Below are 13,562 nucleotides of genomic sequence, written 5' to 3' on the forward strand. Positions count from 1 at the left end.
TAGTGGAAATATCTCCTAAAGTATAGGAGATATTTACATTGCGTGCAGCCAGTGACATCAATGGCGGCCCACGGGTGCCGTTCCTTCTGAGCAGGGCCGTCTTTAAGGCAGGGCAAAAGGGGCAGCTGCCCTGGGCCCTGTCATTGTTGTGGGGCCCAAAGCAGCTGTCTCAAATTTGCCAGTTTAAATTCCCTTGTCCCTTGAAATTTTAGTCCCTTGCTGTGTCTTGCAGACCCTGTGTTTACATGTAAATAACCGGCATTCATATGTAAAATAGCTGCATCCGGCAGCATAGATATGTAAATAAAGTCGGCATTCATATGTATATCATGCCCCCTGCAGTGATGAGATGATGTGCTGCAACCTCTAGCAACCAATCAGTGAGCAGTATTACTGTAATCTCTAGCATTCAATCAACAAGCAGAAATCATGTGCTGTAACGTCTAGAAACTAATCAGTGAGCCGTAATGTGTGGTGTAACCTCTAGCAACCATTCAGTAAGCGGTAATGTTACACTGTAACCTCTGGCAACCAATCGCAATCGCTGTTTGATCTGATACATTAAACTGATTTTAAGTCTAGCTACTATTTATTGTATGTCTCAGAGCAGGTGGAGAGTGAAATTGTATGGGGGGGGGCCCAAGAAAACGTTTGCCCAGGGTCCAATCATTATTAAAGATGGCCCTGCTTCTGAGCCCATGCCATGAACGGTGGCTCCCGCGCTCATGTGTGCGGGAGTGACTTCATTGCGGCTCTGGCCAATAACAGCACCGGAGCCCGCAAACCTGGAAGAAACTCAGAGGAAGATGACGCCTGTGTCAGCGGTGTGCGGGGGCCGCTGCAACAGCTTCGTTCTAAGGTAAGTATTTCATAATGAGCTAGTATGCAATGCATACTAGCTCATTATGCCTTTGTCAACAGTGTTTTTTTTTCTGTGGCTTACACCCTCTTTAAAGTGTTACTAAACCCACAACCGTAAATGTATATGCAGTAAAGCATGCTTGTTATACTCGGTGTGGAACCTAAGGGGTTAATTCTCTGTATGGTGTAAAAAGGCTGTTTGATCCTGTCTTCTCTTATCCTCTCCTCCTTCCGTTATCCCCAATATATTTCCTGATAATACAGAGCCCTAATACAGAGTTTGGTGTGTATTGCCAGATCGTTTTTTTTTCTTAGGAGAGTGCTTGTGGTCAGCACTGTCCAGACAGAGGGTCAGGGTTCCTGCATCCTGATAGAACAGTGCAGAATGAAAACTCCTCCTACAAGCTTTAACCAGACACTCATACAAGTCACAAGACTTCCATATACTGCTGATGAGAAAAGGTATTTAGTAGTTTATATTTACTAAAATAAATGCATTTCCATGTTCTGTGTACTGTGGGTGACCAGATATAATGAATGCAGGGTCCTGGGTTTAGTAACACTTTAAGATTGATTTTGCCATCCACATGGCAACAAGGAACACAATTTTTTTTTTCGTTATGCAAAATAGAACTTTTGAAGAACCAGGATTCTGGTAGTTTAATACATATGGAGATACCACAGGTTTGCCTTTAGGTGAGAAAAAAGTTTTGTGCCAGAATCCAAGCCTGTCTTTTTTCTTTGGAAGACTGAAGTTGTACACTTCTTGTTAAAAGAAACAAGAAAGGTAATAAATGTTTTTGCAGTATTGATTGCTTCCCTGCCATAAAATAACACATTTGGCTGACTGAAGCTCGGGCTCAAACTGGCACCAATACCATTTGATTTGTTGGGCATTTTAAACTTTCCAAAGTAAAGCTCCTACATTGCGGTACACACTGTGGGGTGGATTTACTAAAACTAGAGAGGGCAAAATCTGGTGCAGCTATGCATAGAAACCAATCCGCTTCCAGGTTTTATTGTCAGAGCTTAATTGAATGAGATGAAGTTTGAAGCTGATTGGCTACCATGCACAGCTGCACCAGATTCTGAGTGCACCAGTTTTAGTAAATCTACATCTGTGGGATTGATTTATTAAAGCTTGAAACTGCAAAATCTGATACAGCTCTGTATAGAAATCAATCAGCTTCCATTTCTTTTTGGTCAAAGCTTAATTGAACAAGCTAAAGTTAGAAGCTGATTGGCTACCATGCACAGCTGACTGGATTTTGCACTCTTCAGTTTTAGTAAACACCCCCCCCTGTTTGTCATTATCTCTGTTAGTCACAACCTGTACCCTAAAACTAGTTTTACTATTGGAGGGAGGGGGGGGGTTGTCTAACGTTGGGGCTAGACCTCAGCAGGGGCGTCTTTAACGCAGGGCAAAAGGGGCAGCTGCCCCGGGCCCAGTCAGTGTTGTGGGGCCCAAATGAGCTGCGCTGCCAGAAAATAGTTAATAAGTGGATTTGGGAGGGCCCAAGAAAATGTTTGCCCAGGGTCCAATCAATATTAAAGACGGCCGTGGACCTCAGTATTGGAACCCTCTCATTGAAAAGGGGAATGGCAGTTGGAAAAAAAAGAAGTCTGTCTGGAATATAGCTTAATGCCCCGTACATACGGGCGGATTTTCCGACGGAAAATGTTTGATTGGAGCTTTTTGTTGGAAATTGTGTAGGCTCCATCAGACATTTTCCATTGGAATTTCCGTCACACAAAATTTGAGATCTGGATCTCAAATTTTCCGACAACAAAATCCGTTACCGGACATTCCGATCGTGTGTACACAATTCCGACGCACAAAGTTCCCCGCATGCTTGGAATCAAACTGGCTATTGAACTTCATTTTTCTCGGTACGTCGTACGTGTTGTACGTCACCGCGTTCTTGATGTTCGCAATTTCCGACCAACTTTGTGTGACTGTGTGTATGCAAGACAAGTTTGAGCCAACATCCGTCTGAAAAAATCCATGGATTTTGTTGTCGGAATGTCCGATCCATGTCCGATCAATGTCCGATCGTGTGTACAGTGCATTAGAGAGGAGCACCTTTTGGTTACCTAATTTTACAGGGTCTGCGTTTTAGGCAGTACTTTTACTTTGAAATGTTTATAATTTCTGAAAAGTTTGTAGGATATGGCAGGATACCTTCATCCTAACTCATAAAGTATGCATGAAAAAAAAAAAGAAACGACCCCCCTGTGTCCCCCATATATAATATAATTTGGCAGGTGAGGAATCTTTTGTGCTTGCAATATGTACAGGCTTTAGTAAAACGCCCCCTCAAACACACACATACAATTTTGCATTAATACAATCAGATGAAATATAGAATTAGCACAAACAGTATCTAAAAATGTGAATAGAAATAAACATACATGATAAACGACAAAAAATACTGTTGCACATGATTGACAAGTCATAGATACATTAGAGACATTTCTGAAAATTGCTGTACAGGTACAGTAAAAGAAAGCATTGGGTTAGCAACAGATTCAATTCAAGTCTTGGTTTCAATCCTTTCAAAATGTCAGAATGTAAACTGCTTTCATAAATGTCCCCTGACAAACTGTACAAATCAACTCAACAAGGGCCCTTGAAATATTTACTGAATTTTCTCATTTTTTCATTAACTTAGATATACTTTGGCTTTACAGTATAGCACATTTGGGAATATGGGAAGATATTCATATCCACAGTATGGGAATCTTGTGAGCATAATATATACCGTGTGTGTGTGTGTGTGTATGTATGTATGTGTGTATATATATATATATATATATATATATATATATATATATATATATATAAAATATACAATAAAACCTTTGAGAGTAACTTGGTTTGAGAGTGTTCTGCAAGACAAGCAATTTTTAAAATAATTTTTGACTTATAAACAAGCGATGTCTTGATATGCAAGTAGCGTCACGTCACAACTGAGTATAAAAGAGATGAGAGGTGCCTCTAAGTGTAGCAATATGGTTACATTTAATGAAGGTACTACAGTAGGTTGGACTTGTGTCTTTTTCCAACCTCACCTACTATATAACTATATGTAACTATGTAGTAAGAAACATTTGATGATTAAAACAGGCACATCTAAGTATGCAGGCATCTGGGGTAAAGCTGTCCACATGGACCATCCTCTGTACCACCATTGACGTCATCCCTTCCACGCTGCGCTCCACGAGCGCTTCAAGCTTCGCTTTAAGATCGCTATACTGCATGGTAGTCTTCCCAGCCATGATTGCAGACTGACAGCGGTGAGCTTTACCCCGGATGCCTGCATAGTTTAGATGTGCCTCTTTTAAATATCAACCATGCAAGTTGCTAAATGTTGTACCTTCATTAACGGTAACCATATTGCTACAATTAGAGGTGCCTCTCTTCTCTTTTATACTCTGTAACTCCTGCTGGATTTTACTTCTAATCCCCTTGTGGAGGCTTCCATTTGTGGATGGACATCACATTGCTATAATCTTTTTATATGGACTATAAACTGAAGGACTTCTAAATAAATGGTTGTGGAACGAATCATCTGAGTTTTCATTATTTCTTATGGGTAAATTTGCTTTGATATATGATATACGAGTGCTTTGGATTACAAGGACTATATATTGTGTAAACTGTTGGGTTATATATGATATACGAGTGCTTTGGATTACAAGCATGTTTCTGGAACAAATTATGATCGCAATCCAAGGTATATATATATTAGATTGTAAGCTCTTCCGAGCAGGGCCCTCTTAATCCTCTTGTATTTTATTGTATTATAACTGTATTGTCTCCCTTTTAGATTGTAAAGTGCTGTGTAAACTGTTGGGCTATATAAATCCTGTATAATTATATATATATATATATATATATATATATATATATATAGAGAGAGAGATAGATATTTTTTAAAATATATATATATATATATATATATATATATATATATTTATTTATTTATTTACCGGTATGGTGACAGTAGAACTGGTGGCTACTACTCCTGGTTTTCTTAAAGCATCATATGTTTTAGCAGTTATGAGACACTTGGTAATATGTTTGTTATATAGTCATTAATATTTGCCATCAGAGTCCAGGAAAGTACATACACCCACATCTGCATTGAAATGACTTTGCATAGACTAATGCTTGGTTTATAGAAATCCAAATAAGGAGTATCATACCGTTTTAGCCATTGAATAAAGCAGAAAGTTTGGAGTTTAGGTGTCTAACTTAAGTTATTAAAGATTTTTTTTTTTGGAATTTCTTTAGATCACTTTGTTTTGGCTTTTCTGAAAATCGTTCTGACACCCATATACTTATACATGGTTGAGTGGAGCAAATACATATTTCTATTCTTGAATCACCACTAAAATGTTATGGTTCCACCTAAATGTTTGAGTGCTGGCAGGAGATGGCAATTACAGAAAAGTATAAACACACATACAGACTTTTTTTGGTTCAGCCTGCAGGCCGAATGGAAAAAAAATCTGCCCGATTCCTCCATCCACACCACACATCATCGATGGCTAAATCTCCCGCTGCGGCTTTTGCATTTTGACAGCTAGCCCTGACGACTTTCAAGATATCTAAACAGATCCTGCATCTGATTGGATGCAGCCACTGTTTTGGCCAACACATTTCTGCCCGGCACCGTCAATTCTTTTAGTTCAATCTGATTTTTTTGAAAAACATTTTTTTAACCACTACAGATCCGCGCTATTGCCAAATGACGGCATTAGCGCGGACCTAGATTTCCAGGACTACGTCTATTGACGTCGTCCTGGTTACGAGCGGCCTGCGCGCCCCCTGAGGGGCGCGCGCGGCGCGCTCTGTGATCGGCGAGTCCGTGAGACTCGCCTGATCACCGATCCGTGTAAGGGGTCGATCCCGACCCCTTATCACGTGATCAGCTGTCAGCCAATGACAGCTGATCATGTGATAGAACGGAGCCGGTAATCGGCTATTATTCCTCCTCGCGCTGACAGCGCGAGGAGAGAAAAAAAAAGCCGATCACCGGCGGCCGTGATCGGGACATCAGTCCCGATCACGGCCATCAATACAAGGTCCCACCTGCCAGTTGCCTGTGCCCACCTGCCTCCCGCAGTGCCATCCTGAAGTAAAATAAAAGAGAAAGTAAGTGCCCCCCGTCAGTGCCCCCTGTCAGTGCCCATAGTGCCCACAGTGCCACCCACAGTGCCACCCACAGTGCCACCCACAGTGCCACCCACAGTGCCACCCCACAGTGCCACCCACAGTGCCACCCAATCTGCCTCAAAGGTGCTGCACCCCAGTGCCGCCCATCAGTGCCCAGCAGTGCCGCCCATCAGTGCCCAGCAGTGCCGCCCATCAGTGCCCAGCAGTGCCACCTATCAGAGCCACCTATCAGTGCCACCTATCAGTGCCCATCAGTCCCATCTATCTGTGGTACCTATCAGTGCCCATCCGTGCCACCCATCCGTGCCACTTATCCGTGCCACCCATCCGTGCCATCTTATCTGTGCCCATCTTTGCCCATCAGTGCCGCCTTATCTGTGCCCATCGGTGCCGCCTTATCTGTGCCTATTAGTGCCGCCTTAACTATGCCTATCAGTGCCCACCAGTGCAGCCCATCAGTGCCCACCAATGCAGCCCATCAGTGCCCACCAATGCAGCCCATCAGTGCCCACCAATGCAGCCATCAGTGCCGCCTAATCAGCGCACTTCAATGAAGGAGAAAAATGACCCGTTTGCAAAATTTTATAACAAACTATTAAAACATGATTTTTTTTTTTTTTTTTTTTGCATCTTTTTTTGTTTGTTTAGCAAAAAATAAAACTCCGAGCTGTAACTAAATACCACCAAAAGAAAGCTCTATTTGTGGGAAAAAAATGATAGAAATTTCATTTGGGTACAGTGTTGTATGCCCGCGCAATTGTCACTCAAAGTGCATCAGCGCTGAAAGCTGAAAATTGGTCTGGGACTGAGGGGGGTTTAAGTGCCCAGTAAGCAAGTGGTTAAAAGATAAAATTAACACAAAATGAAAATAGAAGCAAATGTCCCCTTTTGACAATACAAGTAATTTTTTTTACAATCATTGATCTCAAAATTCAAGATCGTCAATAATTTTTTTTTTATTTGAAGAATGTTGAGCATAAAGAGGCCGACGGGGCCGCCCACTAAGCAAATCCAGTTTTTGAGGAAATTCGTACAGTGATTGGGCAGCTCTTCGTTTATTCAAACTCATTGTAAAAGTGAATTACCAAAACCAGTTTTATTTCTATATTTGCATGTTTATACCTTTTTGCCCACAATACCATATAATCACTTGTATTACAGCGATTTGCTTACATTAAACGTATGTACGTTAATTTTAATGTGTATATGTCACTATATACTGTTCACTTTATATATAGTTGCCAACATTTCCAAAGATAATAGCGTCTGGGGCACTTGTCCTTTGCTGTTGTTTTCGAGCTTGTTATACAGATACTGTCGTAGATCACATATATCTTTTATGGTTTTTATGGTTGAACTAGATGGACTTGTGTCTTTTTTCAACCTGACTAACAATATATTAGCACAGGACAAATGCATAAATCTGAAACATATTTTCTACAGTTTAGCTGGTGCATTTTAGGAATTGTTCAAAAACAAGGTTTTGTCTTGGCAAAATAAAAAAACATTTGGTACACCTCTGTAATACATTTAACCATGTTTTGTCTCTTTAAAAAAGCTACAAGTATTTTTTTTATACCTGTTGATCTGCCAGAAATTCAGCGAGATGTAATGCCTGATATACGCATTGAGATCAGACGAATGATCGTCCGTTTTTTTTTTTTGCTTGCTAATCTCAGATCGAATCTGAAGAGTTTACTAAAGTCACCAAAATTCTCATAAGACAGAATAAAAATTTGGAAGTGATGTCATGTGTTGTAAATGCATCTGTGTTGCATTTTCGAACGACAGCTGTACTCTTTAACTGCTGGCCGACCAGCCGCCAACCAGCGAGTTGTCGTAGCTATACGTCGGCTCATGGGATCGGTATAGCAGGCACGCACACCGCCGGAGGCACGTGCGCATGCCCGCTGCACAGCAGGGGTGCTGATGCTCATGGCCGACGGTCGAGCAATCCCGTGCACGAGAGGCAGAACACGGAAGTGTGTGTGTAAACACACAAATCACTGTTCTGTTCTGTGAGGCGTGACAGATCGTGAGCTCCTATTAGCTAGGAACCACGATCCGTCACTTCCTCTAGGTGCATCCCCTCCCTCTACAGTTAGGGCAAACACATAGGGAACACGTTAATTCCTTGATCACCCACTAGTGTTAACCCCTTCCCTGCCAGTGACATTTTTACAGTAATCAGTGCATTTTTATAGCACTGATTGCTGTATAAATGCCAATGGTCCCAAAAATGTGTCAAAAGTGTCCGATGTGTCCGCCATAATGTCGCAGTCCCAATAAAAATTGCAGATTGCTGCCATTACTAGTAAAAAAAAAAAAATAATAAAAAGACTATAATGCTGTATTGTTCTACATATTTTTGGTAAAAATAAATCACAATAAGCGTATATTGATTGGTTTGCGCAAAAGTTATAGCATCTACAATATAGGGGATAGTTTTATGGCATTTTTACTATTAATCTTTTTTTTTATTAGTAATGGTGGCGATCTGCTATTTTTATCCTGACTGCGACATTATGGCGGATACATCAGACACTTTTGACACAATTTTGGGACCATTGTCATTTATACAGCGATCAGTGCTCTAAAAATGCACTGCTTACTGTGTAAATGACACTGGCAGGGAAGGGGTTAATAACTAGGGGGAGATAAAGAGGTTACGTGTGTCCTAGAGAGTGATTCTAACTGTGGGGGGGGGGGGGGGCTACCACTGACATGACAGCTATCACTGCTCCCGATGACAGAGAGCAGAAGATCCCTGTCATGTCACAAGGCAGAACAGGGAAGTACCTTATTTACACGGCATCTCCCCGTTCTGCGGCTCCATGAGACGACCACCGGGACACCGCCATATATTGAGTCCACGGTCCCGCGGGCACAGTCACGCTGTAAGCGGCGGGCGAGTGCCCGCTAGCCCCACCAATTAAAGGGGATGTACAGATACACCCATTTGATCACCGCTGCCATTGTGCCGAAGTATATTGGCGTGCAGCGGTCGGGAAGTGGTTAATTAGTACGTTTTTCAAACTACATGTCCATATTTCCAACAAACATAGATACAACCCTTAAAATGATGACAGGAAATTACAAAAAAAATGAAAAGGCGGTAAAAGCATGTCATACAAATGCAAAATGGGCTTAAAAAGTGGCATATTGAAAACACATTAACCACTTGCCGAGCAGCCTGTCGTCAGCGACAGGTCGGCTTGTTCCGGCGAATTGCCGTAGCTGTGTGTTGTCCCTGTAAACAGCTATAGCAGGCACGCTCATGCTGCCGAAGGCGTGGGCTCCCACTGCATAGTGGGGTAGCTGATGCATGTGGCCGGCGGGGGAAATCTTCCAGTCCTTAAGTGGTTAAAATAAGGATAAAAACGAATTATGCACATTGAGGAAAATGCATGTGTGGGCCCCAATTAACCGTACTTAATATTCTTAAAGTCAAATGGATTGTGCGGGTGGGCTTTCAAGAAAATCGCCAACTATGTTTTAAAACGCCATGGGCTTTACTGATTAATGCCTCGTACACAGATGTCCAGAGGCTGCAGAGTCCTCTAGTGTAAAATCGCGAGTGATTTCCTCCACCTAGGGAGTCACAGATGGCATGTACAGCCACCCATACAAGTGAATAGCAACAAGCAGCCATACTTAAAGTGTTACTAAACCCACAACAGTAAAATCAGTCTGTAAATGCATTAAAGCATGCTTGTTATACTCACTGTGGAAATTAAGGGGTTAATCCTCTGCATTGTGTAAAAAAAAAAAACCTGTTTGATCCTGTATGCACAGATCCTTCCCCTCCTGCACTGTCTATCTGGGGAAGGCCAGCTAACACAGACAGAGTAGTAAACCTGCACATGCTCAGTTGTGTCTTTTATGCTGGAGAGAACATTTCCTTGTTCTCAGAGATAGCCAGGTCACATGATATTGACATCACACATGTGGGCGTGTATACAGGCTGCAGTGAAAATCTCCTCCTACCTGAACTCAGCACTGGAGAAACTCAGCAGTTTATGATGTAACTGTGGTATACAAACCATCCAAAAATGTATATAGTGGCAATATTTTAATGTAAAAAGAAGATTTATAAGCATCAGTGTTCACCCATGCATGTGTATACAGAGTATTTCAGCAGACACTTTAATACGTACTCCTTGTGTTACTGCTTGTACAAAAAAATGGAGCCAAAACAGTAAATTAATACTAATAACCTGCAAGTCAAATAGTATATTCATAAAATACCAATTATTATTATTTTTTATTATTAATTATTAGGCAGGTTTGCATACTTGTAGCACATTTTTTTTTCTTTTCTTTTTTTTCTTTTCTTCACTTGAGTCAGATTTTCCAACTCTGTTTTTACAAAATGTTAATTGTAATTTGGGATTTTTTTTCTGCAGATTGTAAATAAAATATGGATAATGCCTCCCCTCTGATCGTTTCTCTGCCTTACCTGACATGTAAGCAAATCTCCTTTTATCCTCATTTCTGTTTTTGACATTGTATGGTAAAACCTCTGACCGAATGTATGTTCACCAGGCAATTACTTAACCAATGCACATTTGAATGGACTAAAGGTATGTAACCCCAGCCAACTATAGAACATGTGGGCTAAGCATATACAAACTGCCTGCCTCAAACTGATTCATAAGGAAATTTACCTTCAACCAGTGGTGGCCCATCCATTAGGGGCACCGCCCCCTCTCTCCAGGCCACCCCCCCATATGCAATTAACAGATTCATGCATAGCATGAATCTATCCGCAGCCGCCGTGGCCACCCCCTATTCATGCGTCTGGCCCCTTTCAGGGCACTGGGCGCATGAATTACAGCAGCCAGGGTTTTTTTTTTTTTGCAAAGTTCCCTGGCTGTGCTGGCACTGAACTGTCACTGTACTATTGTTGGTTGCTACGACCGCTGGCGTCCTAACAGTCAAGTGCTTGCCCCAGCATTCACGGGGAGACAGCAGTGCCTCTGTCTGGACCTGCTGTGCCTTTGCCTGCTGCTATAGCCACACGCCCTGGCTCTCCAGGCTCCCAGCCACACTGTAATGCCGCGTGCATACGATTGGACATTCCAACAACAAAATCCATGGGATTTTTTCTGACGGATGTTGGCTCAAACTTGTCTTGCATACACACGGTCACACAATGTTGTCGGAAATTCCGAACATCAAGAACGCGGTGATGTACGACAAGCCGAGAAAATTGAAGTTCAATAGCCAGTGCGGCTCTTCTGCTTCATTCCGAGCATGCGTAGAACTTTGTGTGTTGGGATTGTGTACACATGATCGGAATTTCCGACAACGGATTTTGTTGTTGGAAAATTTGAGTTCCAGATCTCAAATTTTGTGTGTCGGAAATTCTGATGGAAAATGTCTGATGGAGCCTACACACGGTCAGAATTTCCGACAAAGAGCTCCCATCGTACATTTTCCATCAGAAAATCCGACCGCATGTGCGCGGCATAAGTGTGTGACGTAAGGGTGGACTTTGATGGGGACCCTGAGGTAAGTGGAGTCTCTGATGGGGACTCTCATGTAAAGGGGACTTTGACCCTAATGTAAAGGGTATTCTAATGAGGTCCCTGATGAAGAGATGGACTCTGGTGGGGAGGTAAGTGGAGACTAGGGGGGACCCTGATGTAAAGGGGAACTCTGATGGTGCTTTGATGTAAAGGGGGGCTCTGATGTAAGGGCAGACTTTGATGGGACTCTTAGAAAAGAGGGTATGGGGTCAAGTTTATTTGGAATTTCTTTGCATTGCTTTATTGAAGCCCTTTCTCTATTGTTCTGAATCATGTGATTACAAAAAAGTTTCAAGTAAAAAAATATTCATTCATTTAAATATATTCAAAACCCTTTTTTTTTTCAGCTTGCAAATATTTGTAAAATATATAATGTGGCCCTTGTACTGAAAAGTTTGGAGACCCCTGGTCTTGGCTGTAATGTGGTTGCAAATATTAAAAAAATGTTCACAGAAGCTGAATATTGCAAAAGTAACAAAGGCAGGGATAGGTAAATCCAGCAGCCTCACGATCCTGGGTTAAAGGGGGGGGGGGGGGGGCATCTCTGAGCTAAATTCCAAAGTGCTTGACTGTATGAGCAGTAGTGTATTTAGGTTTTGTGCTGCCCTAGGCCTGAATAAACTCATGTACCCGGTAATTTAAATATGACCCACCCCTTCCTGTCAAGGCCACACCCCTTGCTGTGCCCTGAAATGTTTGAGTGGGGACACTAGTATTGAGGGCCTGGGGGGGGGGGGGGGCAATGGATTCCCTTAATTTGCAAAGATTTCCTCTCACTTCCTGTTTGGCTATGGGGCAGGAAATGAAGGGAAATCTCTGCAATGGTACAGGGGTGATAAAAATTTAACTGACAGGGGCTATAACCCTCCCTTACTCTATCCAAAATGAAAAAAAAAAAGGTGTTGCCTATAGTTCTACTTTAAGCACAAATTTCTGATAATTTTATGGAGAGGACTAAGAAGATATAACCATGCCAATGGTGCAGCAGAAAACATATAGCACAGTGAAGAAGGTTTGTGGTCCAGGATGATAGGAAAGACAAAAATAGAAGCGGCACCCCCACAGTTGTGGAATGCTGACCGCCCGCATACCGGAAGCAGTGCGGCCGCTTCATAGGGGAGTTAGACTAATTTGCTTCTCAGCCCAGTATGCCCCAAAAGACTGGCTCTACACTAACAGTGTAGCACAAGTCGGCGGGGACTCTTTGCGTGCTGCCCCCCTGCAAAGTGCTGCCCTAGGCCTGGGCCTTGTCGGCCTAGGCCAGGATACAGCATTGTGTACAAGTGGGAGCTTCACTCATAGGACCTTTATGGCTACAAGTTTGTCGTGTTGTGCGAGGAATCTGGCACGTGTTGTTAATGAAGGGTAAATCACAATGACTGTAGTTTACATATTGTATAAAGACTGATGGGAATACCTTTACTTGTAACAAAGAAAGAAAGCAATAAAAATTTGTAGCCTCAGCCGTAGAATCCTTGTGTCGTTTCTGCACAGAACAACTGTTGTTAAAAAAAGTTCCTGCTATATAAATCAATGAAAAAATAATCTTTTCAGAATAATGTCATATCTAATTTAATGTCTTCTTGGCCTGAATGAACACTTAGTTCCAAGAAAGTATATGTATCTATTATAAATATTTCATAGCTGGTTATATAGTAGTTGTGACCAACTAGAGGTCAAAGTGTCTTTGGCTGTAGCCCTTTTAGTCTACAAGCAATATTATCAGTAGATTTTCTTTGTTAATCTTCTCTCACATTTTCTTATTATGATTGGCAAGGACAATTAAGTAATAGATCACAACTAAGCATTGGGTTTAGCTCTAGGCATTGCTTGGTATAACTGTTGCTAACATATTATCATTGACCAGTGTTATTGCTTATTTTTATGTTATTATGGGTTACTAATACCATTGTCAGTATTTTTATGATGGTATCTTTTATGCTGTTTTATTAGTTTCTTGTTTGCTAATACAGTAAAACCTTGGTTTG

The sequence above is a fragment of the Lithobates pipiens genome, unplaced genomic scaffold (genome assembly GCF_037356315.1).
Source record: "Lithobates pipiens isolate NorthernLeopardFrog02 unplaced genomic scaffold, aLitPip1_a1.2 Scaffold_8, whole genome shotgun sequence".
NCBI classification, from domain to species: domain Eukaryota; kingdom Metazoa; phylum Chordata; class Amphibia; order Anura; family Ranidae; genus Lithobates; species Lithobates pipiens.